The 19488-nt window shown below is 39.4% G+C and overlaps 2 long non-coding RNA genes across 2 annotated transcripts; both read left to right on the top strand.

Moving 5' to 3' along the window:
- Positions 1 to 3029: 3029 nt before the first annotated feature.
- Positions 3030 to 6549, top strand: LOC139794087 (uncharacterized). The gene is made up of 2 exons (XR_011724943.1): positions 3030 to 3451; positions 6165 to 6549. It is a non-coding gene; the product is annotated as an uncharacterized lncRNA (long non-coding RNA).
- Positions 6550 to 8678: 2129 nt separating this feature from the next.
- Positions 8679 to 17067, top strand: LOC139794086 (uncharacterized). Its single transcript, XR_011724942.1, has 2 exons — positions 8679 to 9742; positions 12683 to 17067. It is a non-coding gene; the product is annotated as an uncharacterized lncRNA (long non-coding RNA).
- The last annotated feature ends 2421 nt before the right edge of the window (positions 17068 to 19488 follow it).

The following is a 19488-nucleotide window of genomic DNA, read 5'->3' as shown; positions in this document are numbered from 1 at the left end:
ATATACAGCTGATTTTTTACAATATCTTAGTTGCTTTTCCCGATTTTCCTCCATGATATCTTGGATTGTATTTTTTTATATCTTTTATCCTTTGTACATGCTTGTAGTAAGCACAGTAGCTGTAATAATGAACAATTTTAGGTTTGTTTTTACAGTCTATCCCCTTCCTTCCTAAAAGTCTGATGATTAACAAGCAGAACTATAATGCTATTGCTACACATTCACATCTTAAGGATAAAAAGATGCTGATGAGATACTTAAAATGTCAAAACATAGATGTATAGAAAGCAGGAAACTGCACCCTACAGAAGATCATTGTTTGTTGTTACAATACTGTATAGTGTATGCTTTCTATGATTTATGAACGATCATTTAATCTGCCTTCCCAGACCTCTGGACTTGAATTAGTCTCTTGATAGCTCTGATTAACTTGGCTCCCTTCAGCCACATAATGGGTTTTTTTGCTTGTAGATAAGCAGCTTTTGGTTCGTTGTATTTGGACTGTTTCCCACAAGTGGTATAAATGTGTCCTTAATGCTTCTTACCAGTTTGTTAATAAGATTACAAGGATGACTGTAATATTTGTTGATTACTATCCAGTATCCTGCTAATCCATTATGGTGGTGAGGAAAGGGAAGTGCACAGCATGGATTGGAACATAAATCTCAAACAGTAGCACTTGTTAACTTTCAGCAGCTTATGTATTTTATTGTGCTCATTGCTAATTAAAATTCTTACACAGAAATCTTGCTTCACCCTAAGCTTAACCTGCCTCATATGATGCACTACGGTGGCAGTTTCCTTGAATTAGGGTAGTTTGGGCATGTGACAAGTATTCTCTGATCACCTTCCTTATTTTCAGTGTAGCACGCAAGAAGAACACAAATGTCCTTGTTGTGTTAGTTCTCTTGTGTGGCAACATAATAGGTTCCAGTGGAAAGGAAGTAAGATCAGAACTATTTCTAACCATAAAGATTCCTTTACATACAGAAAGCAATCCTTTAAACTTACTCCTCTGCATTTCCTTTCATTTTCTCCTTTAACTTTACTGCTTTCTACTCCCTTTCCTTTTTACCTGTGAAAGATGAGCCTAAGAAATATCTTAACAAACCCTGTTCTGAACAATATATTAGATGAGAGTGAACGCGTGTGGTTGGTAAGTTGCAAAGCTATTTCAGCACTACATGAAAAGAAATAAGGGTGACCAGTGTATTGGGGTTTTTTCCATAGATTTTAGGAAAAAAACGAGTATTTCATGGAAGCCACAGCCTGGAAAATGAGTTAATGTACTACTATACCACAACAGTCAGGGTTACACTGTTGTAGCATGTTAGGCAACTCATAAGCATATATATTCTCCAGCCTGGAGGGATTTTCACTGGCAGGGTTGACACAGCATGAATCACCTGGGCCAACACTCTGCCCAGTTATGCTCCACTGGTATCACTGGAAGTTTCTCTGGCATCTTCACAACTCCTGAGCTCTGCTGTTCCTTTGCTTCCTCTCACCTCTCACATGCACATTCTTGTCTTTTGCAGTGCACTGATGCCAGTCTGTGCCTGGCACAGAATCATCCTTAAACTGGTTTACTCCTTTGCTGATCAAAAGATTTTAAGAATAACCTCTGTCAATCTTCAGCAAAGATTCAACAAAAAATTGAGATCAAAGGCAACTGCATTACTGAACTGCTGCTCTACATAAGCAGTCAATGATTCTCTTGCTAGATTAGAAATAAAAAATAACTCGTCAATATTCACAGCATTTCAAGCAAGAAACTTTTTATTTATATCAAAGTGATGCAAGAGCAATTTGTGTTTTAACTAAACCTGGCAACTGATTTTCCGTTTGAGGCTTGAGCTGTCTCCTGAAAAAATTCCACAATAAAATTTCAATCTGTATTTCAGAGGTAGTAGAAAAATATCTTTGTTCTTGAACATATGAAATGGTCTTCACTACTTGACAACTGTAAGAGCAAATTTGCTAGCCAAAAGGCTACAGTAAAGATGGAATAACAAACTGAATGTATACCATCCTGTCTCCTGCCCTAAAGCCAAAGCAGAGACTAGTTCCCCTACAAATTTGATTAGCAGAAGCTTTGTGACAAATGAGAACAGCTGATTGTTTGAATTGTACTTGAGCCAATATTATTATATTTAAAAAGGGCTCTAAGAAAACATATTAACTTTGTTACTATGGGAAGTTGGAAGAATCCAGAGGTAAAGGGTTTTCTTAAGATTTTTTTCAGAAGTACAAAATGTAACTTGAAAAGATGGAGACATGACATTCTTACTATTCTTTGCTTATCATAATTTGTGTTTTCTACTTAGTTTTGGGGATTTTTTTTCTTTTTAGTTTAGGAGCTTCAATAAAATATATATACCAGAAACAGATTTGCAATCACTTTTTTTTTTTTTTTTTTTTTTTTTCTTTTTAATTTTTTTCAATGAATAGCATAAGCTGAAACTTTTCTGACCCTGGACTGCAAATGAGGTAGTTAATGATCTTAGCCAGTGTGCAAATAAATTGAGGGTCAGTCTCATGTTTATTAGCAACCACCGGGTGTCACTGTGTCTCTACAAATACAGCTACAATAAGCTCGATACTGTATTAAGGCAAAAAATGCTGCATATAATGCATAACATTATTATGACTTTTTATGGAACTGTTGGGTTGCTTATTCTCCTGTGTATACAAAGCACTTTAAAAAAAATGAAGTAATGAGCAGCCAATGATCAGAAAAACAGCAGCCAACCGGGAGGTTGCAGTAGGAAAAAGATACTCCTTCAGTTGCTTTTTATGCAATTTGTAATCGTGATTGCTGGCACCAGGATAGGTGTAGTTCATTACATTGTTTGCTATGCATTGGGAAAAAAAAAATATGGCTACCATACATTTTGTCCAGCCTCTGCATGTATTGTATTACTAAAGCCTCATCATACCTTATTGCAGCTAAGAGGCCATTCTCCTTTAAAAGATTAATTGTAGCTATAAATACCAACTTCAGCATGGAATTCAGCCTGTAAACAGCATGTGCTCCCGAAGGAAGTTCTTTCTTCAGTAAATATTTTTAAAAGATTGATTGTGGCCCAGAACAGCTCAAAACTGTTTTCCAACACTCTGTTTTAAGCAAAAGCTTTCATTCTGATTGAGGAAGCAAAGGCCAGGATGACTTAGGGTCTGAACAGACCATTGTACATATTATGCCCTGCAGCTGCTTCTCCACCTATTTAGGTTTCACAAGATTTGTATGTTGGGGTTACTGTGCCCTGCTTGCAGGGATGGCAATGCTAACCTTGCCAGCACCAGCCCAGCCTGGAGCTGAGCTCCTGCCAGCAAAGGCTGAGGGGTCATTGCAGGACTGACAGCAGACAGAGCAGGAGCAGACAGAAGTGCTGACAGAGGAAGAAGGAGTCTGGATCCTGCTCACCATGAGACTTTAAAGTCCAAGAATGTGAGTGGCTTCTCAGTTGATTTTTTTTTTTTTTTTTTTTTTTTTTATTCTGCCATGTATTGTTATTTGCAAAGCTCAGAATACCTGGTGATACTCAAGGCATGTGTGGACTTAGCACTATCATGAGAATTAAGATTGTCAGGTTCTCCTGAAGATACAAGAGGCAACATTTCTTTAGCCTTGTTTCTATGGTTACCACAGAGCAAGGACTGAAAGTGCTTTATATTTAGGGTCAAATTTTTGTGTTACGTTCAGCTATATCTGAATCATTTATAACAGGGACAGACCTCTGTAGGTATCAATGACAATTTTCTGACAGTCACAATGTGACAGGCAGTGTCCTGAAGAAAATAAGAGAGGGAGTACTGGCTTAGTGTGAGCCATATGTGTTTTGTCTTCTAAAATCTGAATATACATTAGAAACATTCCCCAATGAAGGGCTGGAGCAAGGATGCCATTAGCTCTGCCCCTGTGAGTCTGTAGATGCCTAAGCAGTTGCATAGATGGAAGCCCTGAGACTGCAGCTACAATTGCCTAAAACTTAATTGCTCTTACTCTGAAACATGGAAGATTTCCCCTTTGATCTGGAATGGTAACTAGAGTCATTGTTATCCCCCACAAATATCTCTGGTCTTCTTGTTTTGTTATTTTTTTCAAAAGGGGATGAAGCTGCCTTACCTCCTGGGGGCTCCCTGGTGTGTTCACTCTACAGCCCTGTGGCCTGGCCCAGCTCCCCCCTGCCTGGCAGAGAGCCCAGGACACTCAGAAGTCCCCGTCTGTGTCCTGGCTTCCCAGCCTCTAACCTCAGCTCAGGCAGGCTAAAAACTGCAGTGTTTACATTTGGCACCCAGTCTTCCAGTGGGGAACAGAGGGAAAGTCTTGTGAGCCCCCGTGTGATCTGAGGCTCCCAGTGCTCCTGTGCCTGGTGCTACAGCAAGAAGGGAGGGAAAGGGCTTCAAATCCTGGGGACCTCTGACCATCAGCTGGCCTGGAGAGCAGGCACCCCTGCTTTGCACGTTCTGTAACCACCCCCAAGCCACCATGATTCCATCCCCAGTCCAAAAATTAATTCTTTCTCTCAAGCCCCTAATCATGCCTTAACCTGTGGAAGATTGATGAAGAACTGCTCTCTGAGGTGCTGCTTCTCTCCTCCCAGGTCTGTAATGGCAATGTCCTCATCCTCCTCCTCAGCACAGGACAGAGCCAGGTGCTTCACAGTGAGGTTTTGCAGGGACAGAAATGAGAGGAGCAGTCATGTTGCTGCCAGGATGGATCTTGAGGTGCTGAATTATTTCTGCTCTGGTGTCCTGTCAGAAAGGCTGAGCAATGGACCTTGCTTGCTCTCTGCAGAAACTGTCATCAGCTGCTGTAGCCCAGAGGCAGGACCGTGAAGCCAGAAACCAGGGATTTCTTCTGAGTATTTTGTGAAGTGCTCTCATCTGCAAACCACCTTTCTGTTCTGAAGACCCAAACTAAATTTCAGGTCTTCAACTCCTTCCAACTCAACCTACTTTAAGCCTGGCCAGAGCTTTAGACCTTAGAAACACAATCTCCTAAACAGCCCACTACATGAATTATCAGAAAACTGGTCAAGTTTTAAAAAGAAATATGTCTGTGATTTGGAAAAACTTTGTTGAAAATAAACTATTTCCAAAGAATATGTTATTTTAGACAGATCGGCATTTTCCAATGACACTACATTTTGTCCTCCCTTCCTGAACAGCTCCAGTCAGGTCTTCATTCTGGTTCAGTGACAGCAATCAGATCATCATCCAGTCATGCCAGACAGCAAACCCAGTTTTGTAAAAAGACCTTTCTCAAGCTGTGAGTTTCTCCTTTGCAAAGGGTCTCACCACTGCTATAAATTGCTATTTACATTTCAAATTTCCCTTTCTTGAAGGAAAAATCACAGAATGATGAGAAAGTGGAACACCAAAGGCATATATTTATTGTGAGATCATTTGTTCAAATGCAACCAAATGCTACTATTAATGGCATTTTTGGAAAAGAAGGTTAAGATGATTACCTTGAGCCAAGTAACATGAAATCAGGGTGTTTACAGTCTCCCTCCCCCCATTCTGCAAATGTAAAAGCAATGGCTGTGGATGTATGTTTCTTGGCTCAAGGCAAATAGAGGCAGTAAGTTAGGAAATGACAGAACTAGAGAAATTTGCTGAATTTCAACTCACAGGCTGTGATGAAAATTATATGTCTTCAAATATCCATCAGTTAGAGACAATTGCAATAGTGCTATGGGGGATCTCCACCAGGAGCATCTCTCTTCAAATATTTCAAATCCCTTTGTGCACGATTACCTCCGAGGTCTTATTGGCTTACCATGTTACACCTGGTTTTATCAGCTATGTTTATTTGCTTTCCCACTGCTGCAACTCTGAATTATATGGCATGGCATATATCCAGATTCCTACCCCTAAATGCTTTTTTTCCTAAGTAATGTCAGAGTGCTAGTACTTTTTTTAAAAAAAATATATTTTTTCAACAATATTGTTGTGATACCAGACAGATACTATGATTTTTAACACTGCAGTTGTTAGTGGTAAGATCACCACCAAGAGGGTGCATGCAGAAGTTGTCCAATTTTGTTGGTTTACACTGAAGAGAGTCTAAAAATGTTCCACTTCAAAAAGGTCATTGGATTATATTGATGGGTCACCAAGCTCCAGTAATAAGATTTTAATTATTTAAATTTCAGATTCAAAGATCGTGATCCAAGTTGGCCTCAGAAGTGCTTCATTCAAGGCAAATCAACATGAAATGGGACTTGCTTTTCAAGGCTATTTCTGATTTGCCTCCTTGCTAAAAAAGTAAGAAGTTCACCAGAAGGGTAAAGACAAAACATCCTGGGAATATGAAACAAGAATGAGGTGCCATCAAACTTCACCTCATTACTGCTTAGATTTGTTTTCAAAGTGAGATGGAATGCAAACTAGCCATAATGCAGATTCAGTCCCAAAACTTTCCACTCCACTCTTAAGTCACATTAAACACAGTGATGGCCATAAAAGTCCACTGTGAGACTTGTTAAAGCACGCATACTTTTGATCACTCACGACAATAAATGAGCAGAATAACAAGCACTCCTGTACTTGTGTCTTTAGGTGAGTCCAAATGAAAATACTTATATTTACTCACCTTAAAGCAAACTTTACTATTAGTGGGCAGACAGGGTTACCTTGCACCATTTGTAAGGCACGGTAGTGGCACAACTGCTGAAAGATCAGGCACTTCCAGGCCCATTCCTCAGTCAGAATTGAAAGCGGCAACTGAGAATTAAATGTTTTTCTTTGGCTTTTTGTACACAGATATAAGATTTGTTCTGAGCTTCACGGCTACACTTGGGCCCACTAGCCCAGTTCTGTGATACAGCATTTACCACAAACTTCTTTACGAGTCAGATGAGACCATCTAAAGTATATAGCATGTGGAGAGATTATTGCTTAAGTTTTATAGGACTCATGCAAATAAAACTGAGTAATAACAATATCTCTTGAACTCAATAAACCTGAGAGACCTTCAGATACAGTTAAAATGGCATACAAGCCAGAAGTATTATTAAAACTGATTCATCTCAATGCTGGTTTAGCCTGAGAAGCTCACAGCTGGTTTATGTCAAGGTTACTGTGGCTGCAGCATCCTGATGTTACCAATTTAAACCTCCCTTACTCATTTTTCTACTGTGCTGTAGCTGTCATCAGCGTATAGACCCAATTCTAACCTCAAGGATATCTTTGAAAAATAAAGGTAAAACATGAGCTAATAGGGTTTGGTTAAGCAGATTTTTTTAAACTGTAAAATATCAGGGGTTCTCTAGCTCTTCAGCTCAGTGTATAGTCAGAGAATTATGATAGAAATTAATGCATTTTTTTCATACTGCAAGAAACTAATGAATTGCAGCTGTGAGCTAAATAATTTAGAAGATCATTATGGATCACTGCTCAAGTAGCAAGCTTGTTCTATTTATAGCATAGTTGCCATTTTTTCTCCTTTCTGTATGCATTTTAGTAATTTACTTATTCACTAATAAATTATTAAGTGAGGTGGGGAAGCCCACTGCCCTGTTTTATACCATCACATGGGAAATGTGAGTTTAGGAGACTTGCTTCTGAGGTCAGATGAAGAGGGTGTGCAGAGAAGATGATCAGCTTGAGGGCAGAGGTAGTGATGCTGATGTGTTGGCAAATATGAACAGCCCTGGGACTGATCTATCAAATGCAGTGTGATGATGCTGTTGCATGGCCGACAGTTTTATTTCTGAGTCTGGGATGACACTACCTAATTATCCTTCTGCCTAGAAATAAAAGAGTTGAATGGTGATCCAGTTCAATAGCTCCAGGAAGGGAATATTTCACTGGAAGAAAGTACAGTTGCAATGAAGAGGATCCCATTTGAATTAGAGAATGCATTACTGGCTCTATGACCTCTTCGTTGAAAGGAGATGGGCGGAATCACTCATCATATTTGAAAGAAGCACATAAAGACAAAACATTATTCAGACAACTGGGAAGGAAGCAGCAAGGTCCCAAAGGTAATGACAGAGGCTCTGGAATGGAAAATAAAGGAACAGGTGCTCAGGAGGCCAAGCAGCACTGTGATATGTGTTTGCCTTGATACCAATGAGAGTTTTATCAGTGTTGGAGATATCAGTGTTGGGTAGAAATGAGCATTTTGGTCTCCATACCCATTTTAATTTTTTTGCTGCTAGTCATTCAAATTCTCATCAGCCAAAAGGTGGACTACACAAATGCTACTTAGCAAAGAGGAGACCAAGGAACTCCAAACTCTAATACATGCAGCTTTTGCCATAGGAAAAGATACAGAGAGGCAAGCAGACAAGACAGTACCTGGCAGTGTCAGGGAAAAAACCTGTCAGGATGAGTCTCCCTGGGTGTGAAAATGAGCAACTGACTATTAGGCACCTAGATTTAAAATCTAGGGAACCAAAATTTTGGTGAGGAGCAGTTCTCCAAAATCTACTTCAGTAGTGGTTGCCTAAAAAAAAAGGAGACTTATTGAAAGAAAAAGCATAAGAATGGCAACTAAACTAGTAAAAGTTAGCAGCTAGCATGAAGAGTATTTATAGCCAAGACTTAGAAGAATGGCAGACTTTAGATAGATCAGTGCACTCTACTCACTGCAATAAATTGACATGATTTAATATCAGATTAATGGAAGGTGTTTGAAGGAAAAATAGACAGCTTTCAGAAAATGGGAAATCATATTAAAACTGGCAGGTTAAATATAAATGCATAATGAAGACAGGTTGGGGAAAAGTTTGAGGAACAACTTGAAGAAGACATAAAATGTCATATAAATTCTTTTTCAAACTGATGAGGAATAAAGAACCAGCCAGAAAGTTCGCAGAGCAATCAATGGCCAAGCATAAAAGGGAGTAATGAGAGAACATAAGATGACAGCAGAAACAGAGAATTATTTCTTTTGTAGCTGTGCTCTCTTTGGAGGCTCTAGGAACGTTTCCCTGTCAGGCACCTTCTTCCTGGTGGCTGAATCTGAGGCAGTGTCACAAATTTTTAGTGGAACTGGAACCAGCAACGGAGTGAACAGTAACAAGTCACTGTATCCAGATGTTTTTCAGAGCAAAACTGTAAAGGAACACAAGTCTGAAATAGCTGAACTGTTAGCTGTCACATGTAATTCCTTGTTTAAAAACACCTCAGTGCCAGCTGGATGGAATGTCATAGATTTGTCAGAAATAAGAATTCAAAATCATTGAAAACTCCAGCTAAACCAGTAAAAACAGTGGTAGAGAGTGTGCTGGAAAAGGGGTTAAACAGGGAAGTGGCAGAATTTGCTGATAATACTGTACTGTTCAGGGTAATCAAAATGAAAGCTGACTGTGAAGATTTGCAGGAGATCCTTATGATGTTAAGGGAGTAATAAAACGACAAATGAAGCAGAATGCATAAATGTAAAGTAATGCCTGTGGGAGAAACAATCCTATATCTCTCACTCCAGAGAGATTTTGAAATTTAAATCTTTACTAATGAACAATTAAGCTGTTAAAATGCTGGGAATTATTTGAAGAAGAGTAGGTCATGAATTCATAGTGGACCCAGAGCCTGAAAACTGTGTGTACTTCCAGTGCCCTCATCTCAAGAAGTTTATAGTAAAAATAGAAAAGATAAAGAGAAGGACAAGATGGACTGCTGAAGCTAAACAACGGCTTCCCTGCAAGGAATGGCATGCAGCCCAGAACACAATGGAGGGATGCTGTGATAAGACTTCTGTAAAAAAGAGAGTAGCAAAGAAAAGGTGAATAGCAGTGAACTGTCCACTGTCTTCTCTAATGTAAGAACTATGGATATCAAACACACCTAACAGATGACAGATTCAAAGCTTACAGAAAAGAGACACTTCTCAAAATGCATCACAAGCTCTTAAAACCCTGAGCTGAGTATGTACCAGGGAAGCACCACAAGATACCCTCCCTATTCTTACACTTGGTTTTGTCCAAGTATTAGAATAGGGACTCTCCTAAGACTTAAACTCTAAGAGGTAGAATGCTGTTCTCATGTCTAAGGAGAAAGCTGCTATTCCCATGCCATAAGACAAATTAATGTCATGCCTCTTCTTTCCATTTTCTGGGTTTATTTGTTAAAGGCTCTTATCATGTCAGCAAAATATACAAGGACCTGGAATCGAACCACTCTAGCAAAAGCTTCCCAAGAAAGCTGGGGATAGACAGATAAGTTTAGTTCTGTTGAACTTCAAGCAGAAGTCATTTTGGTTAAACACATATCTCCACAGAGAAAACATGCCTTTTAAGGCAGAACAATATTAGATTACAGGGTATGTGACACCATTTTTCCACATTCCATTTTAACATTCACACAAGCTCTTCCTTACAGATGTGACATTTCGCCTGACACTTACTGCATGTCATGCACTGGCCTGAAGGCAGTAGGTGAAAGTGACACGACATTTAAAGAAAATGTTCCCAGCAGCATTGTCACAATCTGCAATCACATGAAAATCACTACTGTTTATTTACAGTGGCTTGGTTAAAGATCTCTACCCAACCTAAAGGGCATAAAGCAGTGACCTAAGGTCTTAAATAGAATTCCACTTGAAATAAAATAAAACGGAGGAAATATGGCACAGTAATAATATTTGAAAGATTTGCTGAGTTGTAAAATAAACATTGCCTCTATTTATCTAGCTATCAGTCGATGGAGAATGTGAAGAAATGTGTCACCATGGAATGGTGAAGCTTGTAAGCATCTTTGGGGTCACTTAGCTCACATCCATGAAAACTTGGAGAGAAGGCATAAGATCAAAAACATTCTTTTTTTAACTTGGTGTTACAGCCAACACTGAGTAAATAATAATTTTTCTTTCTTTTTCCCAGTGGTCATCAGTCTTATTCACCTCAGGAATTCCAGCTATGCTCCATTTTAATATACTATCTGAAGCAATCTTGTAATATGCACTAAGAGAACATTTCTGTATATTTGCATATTTTAAAATGGGATTTACAAATAAGGAATTGTTAAAAAAACTGTATTTTACAGCACACATGATGTTCTATAAGGGTACTTGGGAGACAGGGTATTTCCCTCTGCAGATGTGATGGAAAGGCTTGGGAACCACATACATGTTCCCATGGGAGGTACCCTGTAGAGGTCTGCAGGACAGAGGAGAAGCTGGTGCATGGCACGTGCTCACACCTGCAGTGCCTTGCTGGGCCCACCAACTTTATCCCTACAGCCCAGAGGGAAGCACAGGGCTGTCCTTGTCAGCCTGATGGAAGGATGGTGCCCACCAGGCAGAGCAATGTCTCATGGAGATGGCTGCTTGAACTGGCACTCAGGTGCAGGGCATTCCCATACAGTCCCCTAGTATGTGCTTGACCCCACTGCCAAGTCAGGCCTTCCTACAAGGAAAAGGAGCAGGTCTGGGTTCAAATATGGCCTAATGAACAACAGAGATGCACCCATGATTCTGGGAAATTTTCTACCTAGTTCTCCTTCTGGGTCATATTTTTGGCTGCCTACTAGATGGGTGTGAAGACTCTAACTCTTTTGCACAAGAGGAAAAGAAGCAGAAGCCATTGCAAGGACATAAAGTCAGAATTAACAAGGCTATAATTTCATTCTGTATATCCTTGTGCTGCATTTGCCACATGTTTCTGTATTTTCAGAAAATAAGGCTGACGTGCTACAGTCTCAGTCATGAAAAGGCTGCATCCCTAGCCATGTGCACCACTGGACATTGACCAGACATGTTGCTGAACAAAGCAATCGATAAAACTCTCAAAGATTTAGTGCACTGCTTAGCAGCAATGAAAAAGACAAAGCTATAATATATAAATAGAAACACTGCCTATAATCTGGCAGAAATAATTTTAGAATTATTTCAAGTGGACAGCACTATGCAAACATGAACAACATGCAGAGATGGATACTCCAGGACTAGCATGAGGGGGAAAAGCAACTGGAGTAGTGTCTGAGTACATATTCTGGGGCTACAGAGAGGGTAATGGAGCAAACGGCCACATGAGGAGTTCAGTTTTCACATCTATGTAGAAACAAAATTATCCAGAAACAAAGGATAATCTATTTAGCACTGAAACTCTGATGCCATCAACTTTTATTGCCGATTCAGAGGGGTTTTGATGAAGTCCTTAGATATCCAGAGCAGGGAAAAGAAAAAGAAATTACTAGGAGAAATATTCTGAAACGTGGCATAGTGATCTGTTTTGGGGATTTAAAGAAATGGCAAGGAAACAGCAAAGAATGAGCCCAGAGCAATGACACTGCTGAATGTCTTGCCATCTTTAGATTTTGTATCTCCTTAGGCTTCCCATTAGAACTATATCTTTGGTCTGAAACAGTAGGAGTCAGCAGGATAAATGTACTGTAAGAAACACATTTTCGTCCAACAGTTCAAAAGCCTCAGTAAAAATGGTGAAGCTTAATCTGTCTGTGGTGGGCTGTAGCAGCAGACAGCAAGGGTGGGGCCTCAGTGCAAGTTTTGGCTGCCTGTTTTTTTAGGGAGCTTGAATAAAGTTATTTATTCTTGGAAGAAAATAGGTCAATTATTTTCTATGGCAACTGAAAAATAAACACACAAACTGGCAGCAAAACATCTATCCCCTGTTAAAAAAAAAAAAGACCAAGTAAAAGGTTACTTTGTAATGTTCACTGCTAGACTATTTATTCAGTTAAATTCCACGTTGCCTTTTTACTGCAGAGCACAGTCTGCCCTGCTGGGAGCTGGTGGGAAGAGCTGCAAGAACTGCTGTGGAAGCTGAGCCTGAGCCCGGCCCAGAGACCACTGCTGACACTGAGTGGGGAGAAACTTCACCTGGTTGCTCCTGCAGCAGGAAACCATGAGCACTGTCTCAGTTCAAGGGGGGTTTGTGTGTGTGCATCATTTGTATAGAAATGAAACTTACATCTTAATAGATGTCCATACTACTGGCTTGCTGAAGTCAGAGGGAAGGTACTTAGTTCATCTCTGCAGAAGCCAGCACTACTTGCTTTCAACAGGGCAGCCAACCTGCAGTTTATTCACTTTTTTAAACTTAAGCTGCATTGTTCTGTAGATAGGTTCTTCCTTCCAAAGTTAAGAGTTTTCTTAGAGGGAGGAAAAGAGCTTCCTGACTCCTTTCAAAAAAAAACTGATGGACTTCCCGCCACTATCTTTACTCCCTTTAAGAAAAGGGAGCCCTAGCCTCTCCCAGACCATTTAAGACTTTCAGGTGTACATCTCCCTGGTCAGCCTCTCATCCTCTTCGTTGACAGCAGGTGGTGAGGCCAGGCCATTGATTGTGAGAAAAGGCAGGTAGCATATACCATTCTGTTCTAGATTTGTCAACTGAGACTCAAATTCTGATTTCTTATATCAAGTTGGAGAAACTCAATGGATATGAGTTGCAGGATTCAAACTTAGAGACAATTGATGGAGCTTTACAGCACACCTAAAATGGGAAGCCAACCTATCTTCTTGGGAGAGTGGGAGAACTCAAGAGTTATTTATTTCAAAACAGAAGGATCAAAATGATAGACGATAACTGAAGTCTGTTTTTATAAAATATAGTGTCTTTGAATACCATGAAAAAAGGGACAGCAGTACTGAGGTAGCAGGCATAGCTCCGAATATAAAGGTCTGAGAATTCTTAAACGTATTTTCACATTCCCCATGAGTGGAGCAGAAATTAGGCTACTGCTATTAGCTACTGCTATTTGATCTAAGCAGCTTTGAGATCAGGCTCTTCTAAGATCTGCCAGCTGGGAAGAAAACTTAGATTCAATCACGTATCTTTTATGCAACTTGACTTATAGGAATGTACAAATCCCACTTCTTTGACCGTAGAAAAAAAAATCCAACAAGCTATAACAGCTTCTTCACTTACCCCTTCAAGACTCTTTCCGCCAAAACCTTAATCCAAGAGTCACCACTCCAGGCTTCCCACAAGCCTGCACAGCAGAGTTATTCAGACTGCTGAAGCAGCTTTTTCTCTTTCTTCCAGAGCGTGCTCTCACTCCTGGTCTCCCCAAGCCCTACCACACACATGCACACAGGCATTCACTCACATGTATGCACACTCACACACTCACAGATACATTTCCTAGCACCTCATGCAGCTGAAGGATCTCTGTTCAAGTAATTCAGATTCCTGAGTAGCTCTGTCTTGCCTTTGTTTTGTGTTGAGTATCTAAGAACGCATGAGTCCTGTGGCTAGAGAGAGAACCAGAAAAATACAACCTTAATCTGGATGCTATAGTATTAGATGTCCTCAGCCCTCAAAGAGGGCAGAGATAGGCTCTAGTGACAGCTTTCTTGAATTATTTATCTTTCATCCAATAAATAATGTGCACTGCAAATTGCATCCTCTCTGGGGCATAGACTCTTCTTACATCTGAGGGCCTTAAACAAGGATGCAAAATCAACACCTTGAGTCCTTGCTTGCTCTAAGCAAGTGGGCACTATTCCTCCCCAAATTACCAGCATGGCCCAGCAGATCAGCCCTCTGCTTAGGAACTGAATATGTAGGAGATGTCTTTTGAACATATCTTTCAGATAAGATCCATGGAGGGTGATAGGTAAAGAGGCATGAAGAGCTAGAAAAGAACAAAGCTAAATTCCCAGAGAAGGTTGCTCCTGAACATGTATGGTATCTACCTTTAGGTGACTACCTAACTTCTGATCTCTAAGCACTTTTAAAATTAAATAATTTGAGGCAATAGGCTTTCTGGACCTCCTTCTTGAAATTTCTGCCTATATACAACATAGCTTAAGTTTAGACAATTCATACAATGCCTTCAGCTCTGATACTCTTTTTCAGGCAAAATAGTGCTATTTACCTTAGTGATATTAATCTTCATTTTTTCCATTGCAAATGAATCAGCATTGGGCCCAGAAGCTGTAAGGCCCTGGAACGTAATGCCAATAGGCTCTTACTGTTGGGTAAGTAAATATGCCAAAAGGTACTTGGGTTTGGAGAGCAGGACTGTTTACATAATTTCTATCCACTGTAAATACTGCATGAAATTCTACTGGTACAAAACACCTCTGTTAGAAGACACCAGGCATGAAACTTTTTTTCTCAAACATCTCCTCCTTTACTGACAAATCCTTGGGAAAAGGAATTTTTTTTAAACCACAAATTTCACTCTTCTCCTTTCTCATTTTTACCATCAAAGTTTCCATATACCCCTGTTTCTTATTTTCCACTTGTGGAAGATGCCAGAACCAATGCCATTCCCAGAGGCTATACACAGACTTGCTTCACTTAGAGTTAAGTGGGGAGAAATAAAAAAAAAAAGACAACCTAACTAACTCTTCCAGTTTCTAATGGCTGTATTCCACTTAAGCCATGGCCACCTTACACTTTGCAGGGATAAATTTCTTGGGCAAGAGAGGAAGTATAGGGTTTGGGTTTTTTTGCTCTTCCTGTCAGTTTTCATTCTTTGCTCTCCTGTCACAGCTCCACCACTGTTCCTTTTCCTGAATAGCAATTTGGTGGCATCTCTGCAGAGTCTGAGAGAAGATGGAAAAAATGTGCCAGAAAATAGCAGGAATGGCTGATAGGAAATAATGGAAAAAAAGAGGAGTTAGACCCTGTGGCTACATCTGGCTGACACAGTCATGCAGTACCAGAGGTAATCCAGTGACCTGTGTCCAGACCACTCCAGAGCAGACTGTGTGCTGGGGATGGAGGGGTGAGCCCTGTTCTCGCTTTAGAGATACAAAATGGGCTTCAAATAAAGATTAAATTACACTTGAGAGATAATATTTCATACCAAACAACCAGCGATCTGGGGTTTTCACATGCAAATTGTGGGTTTTAATGTGAAAAAGTACCCTGCATCTTCATGAAGATCCTGAGTACTGGAAAGTTAATTAGTTACTCATCGTGATTTAAATTCTCTCTGCATTCTGGTGTGAATAATATTAAACATCTACATGTATTGCCTTACAACATAAAGACTTTTTCCCCAAAATATGAAGAACAATGAATGTTATTTATTACTCACTCTGATGAGTAATTACCACACAATGGTAACAAAAGGCATTTGAGGAAGACAATGTGAGTGACCACTAAACCTATTTTTGGTGAGTATATCTACACTATTGAGTAAATGACTCCATTTGGTTTGATTTGCTGGCAACCTACACTGCTAAATGTTAGTTTTTTCCCATCTGTTCATTAGTTCCTTCTAAAAACAATCTGAGCTGTGGGATTGGGCATCATGATGCCAAGTGAAAACCCAGGGCCAACTGCTCTGTTCTGTGCTTCTCAGGAGTCTGCTTTCATCTCCAAACCAACTGATGAAAAGAGGTGGTGACACTGATTGTTGGGTATGAACAAGATACTAACCAGCATTTGGAACTGGACACAGAGGTCAGAGGGGGAAGACAAGGTGGAACTTGTGGTGATGCTCAGTTGTCTATCATCTGCCATAACTGACTTCCTGAGGACAGTGTTACAGGGTTACGTTTTAGGTTTCCATTTGTTTGGATTCCACAAGACTTCAGTGAGATGCTAGAAGTCTCAGGAAATTAAACTGTCTCAACATTTTTAGACCAAGCAATATCTTTTATTTAGCCCTTCTACCAACTTGTCCCCAAGCTCCTGAGAGAAGTAACAGGCTGAACAGCTGGCCAAGAGGTTTACTGAGCTTCAGGTGTTTTTCACACAGCATGGCCTGTCTTGGAGAAAGCAAGAACATCAGACGCTACCATTAAAAGTGTAACAAAATGAAGTTCCAAAGCTCATTAAATTCCAATCCTAAAAAGACAGCAGGGAGGAAAGCCATTTTGCTGGTAAATGGGTCCACATTTATTCACATGCTCATATAGCTTAAATCTAAAATTCCAAACTTTGGAAACTTTCTAATAGCTGGTGCAGCACTGACACACAAGCGAGGAATTCCACATGCAGGAGGAAATGAAGCAGTAAGAGATAAAACTGGAATATTTGAGAAAGCAGTAAATATAGGTAAAAGTAAAATGTTTAAACTCTGTTAATGGAATACAATAAGTCTTTCTTCAAGGAATGTTCTTCAATGTAGTGTTAAGCTATTTACAGACAATGTGACATTTTTCAAAATAAATTCTCCCATGTGTGAGAGCATTGAGTTGGTGAGAAGATTAATATCTTATCAATGCCTTGTTTATTTTGAACATTTACATCTTTATGAGACTGACAGAATGATTTATCAGTGGCTCTGAAATACTGTAAACATGTCATCCAGAGTTTCTATGTGGACTTTTGCTTTGGGATCTCTAGGATAAATTCTAAAACTGGCTTAATATTCACATTTTCTAGGACAGAGATTATTGATGTGATTCACATTTCTAGGGTTGTTACTTTGTGCATCAGGCAAAGAGGGAATATTAAAGAAAGAACTAAAAGAATCAGTACCTTATGAGGTCCTATCAGCCTAATTAGAGATTGCTTTAATTAGCAACAGGAGACTGAAACCACACAAGAAAATAGCTGAATCGTAAGCTTAAAGCATTTTGGAAAACTAGACAAAATTCTTCAGTGTGTGTAATTTGTTCCCTCAAAATGGTGGGAAATTGCAGTATTTAATTAGAGGAGACAGAAGCACAAAATGCTTTCGGCAGGACTGAATTCCTGTTCAGAATCACAACTGCTTTTATAATCTTTTGGCTGATTTCATTGCAACTTCTTACTATGTCCAGCCCAGGAAAACAGGAAAATAATTGACAAGAACCAATATTATGGATGAACATGTATTAGCAAGTTCTAACTTGTTAATGGAATAGGAGACCATACTGTGTTCTGTTGTTATAGAGAGCTACAAAGTTTTCATAACTTGAATGACCGTGAGCTTTAATATACTAGAAGTCCAGAGCACATACTCAGATGTTTCATTTGATAAACAGCCAATGGATTTCTCATTGTCCAGTTCTTTGATAGGAAAGAGTAAAGTATGCATGTGGGCAGGAAAAGTAACAACCCTGATACAGCTGCACCCAAACTTCCATCCCTAGAAGTGCTGACTGTAAGTAAATTCATCTGTATTCTTGATGCTTTCTTGTCCATATCCGTCATCAGGCCCATCATTCATGATGAAAAGGCATTCTTTAAAAATGAAGTAACACAAAACATCTGAGACCCAGAGGGCTTTAAAGGAGCCTAGGTGGTCTGCCTACCTCTCCTGCATCACTTACTGCTCTATTTGTTTGTGATGTGGGAGGAAGTTTCTGGTTTCTGGCAACGTGATAGAGCAGACACAAGCTAGTACTTACAGAGCATTAACAGGGCTAGGAAAGTCCAGAAAGACTGTCTTGGGAAGAAGATAATATGTAGTCTATCAGAAAGAGAACAACTATGTAGATGGAATTTGTTCTTTTTTGCTGTGATTACTGACAAATTTAAATGCTCCACATCCATACAGTCCCTCTGAATTGCTGTAAGACTGCCTATGAAGAGTTAGTTCTGATGAGCTAAAGACTTTACTCCAGAGTTGCAATGTTTAAATAATAATGAAAATTTATTCAAACATCATATATGAGTTTGTTTTGATATTTTTGTCAGTTTATAATCAATCCTACAGTTTTACTCTGCCTATACACATATATGATTGAGTGGGGAATAATTAAATAATCATTATGAACGTATGCAAGCTAACAATGAAAAAGACAAAACTTCTCTAGTGTAACTTATAGTTTCACATCCACATTGATAGAACAGTTATTAGTCTAAAGATATTTTACTACACAGAACTGTAACAAATCTATGAACATTATATAAAAGAAAATTGAGGTTTAACTGTGGTAGCCTCAAACAAAAGGAATAACCATTTTGTCCACAAACCATTAATTCCATCTGTTCATATACATGCAGTACCAATAATTAGAAGACCACATATGATTTTTTTCCTGCAGGATTTCTATTTCATTCAGCATGGTGTATCATTACATTTGTCTCTGACTTCTCTAAAAGTCTCATTAGATCCTTCCTGGCCCTGCAAGACCCAAACCTATTGTAAAGAAGCTCATTTTTCACAGCAGCAGTCTGCAAAACCCTTGGTGAGCTCAGCTTCTGAAGCCCAGGGTGGGGTCAAAATCTTTGTTGGGAACCTTCAATTTACATCTAATTAAGTTTATGAATAAGCAAACCTTGCTTTTTGCCTTCCATAAATTCCATGCTCTCTGAGAGTTTCAGTTGTCAAAAATTCAGTGTTGAAACCACTGCTGAGATATTAATACAATCTTCAATAAAAAATACCTCGTAAAATCTACTAGTAAAATGCATATAGCAGTTTCAGCACTGATTATAGCTGCTATGCTGTAAGACATTCTCAGCACTGAAGTTTTCCCATTGTTGGGGCTTCATTTCTGCTGATGCTTTACTGCTTTGATTATACAGCAGCAGTGCTAGAATTATTTATGTTCGGATTTTACACCAATGCGTATCACCATAGTGGGAATGTGCCACTCATTTATATGCAAATTTAGAGGCTTCTATTCTTGCCCTCGTTTGAAAATCTAATTGTAGGGATTCAGCACTAATAAAA

The sequence above is a fragment of the Heliangelus exortis genome, chromosome 3 (assembly GCF_036169615.1).
Source record: "Heliangelus exortis chromosome 3, bHelExo1.hap1, whole genome shotgun sequence".
In the NCBI taxonomy this organism is placed as follows: domain Eukaryota; kingdom Metazoa; phylum Chordata; class Aves; order Apodiformes; family Trochilidae; genus Heliangelus; species Heliangelus exortis.
Note: the sequence above shows the minus strand (reverse complement) of the source record. Positions and strands in the feature narration are given on the sequence as shown.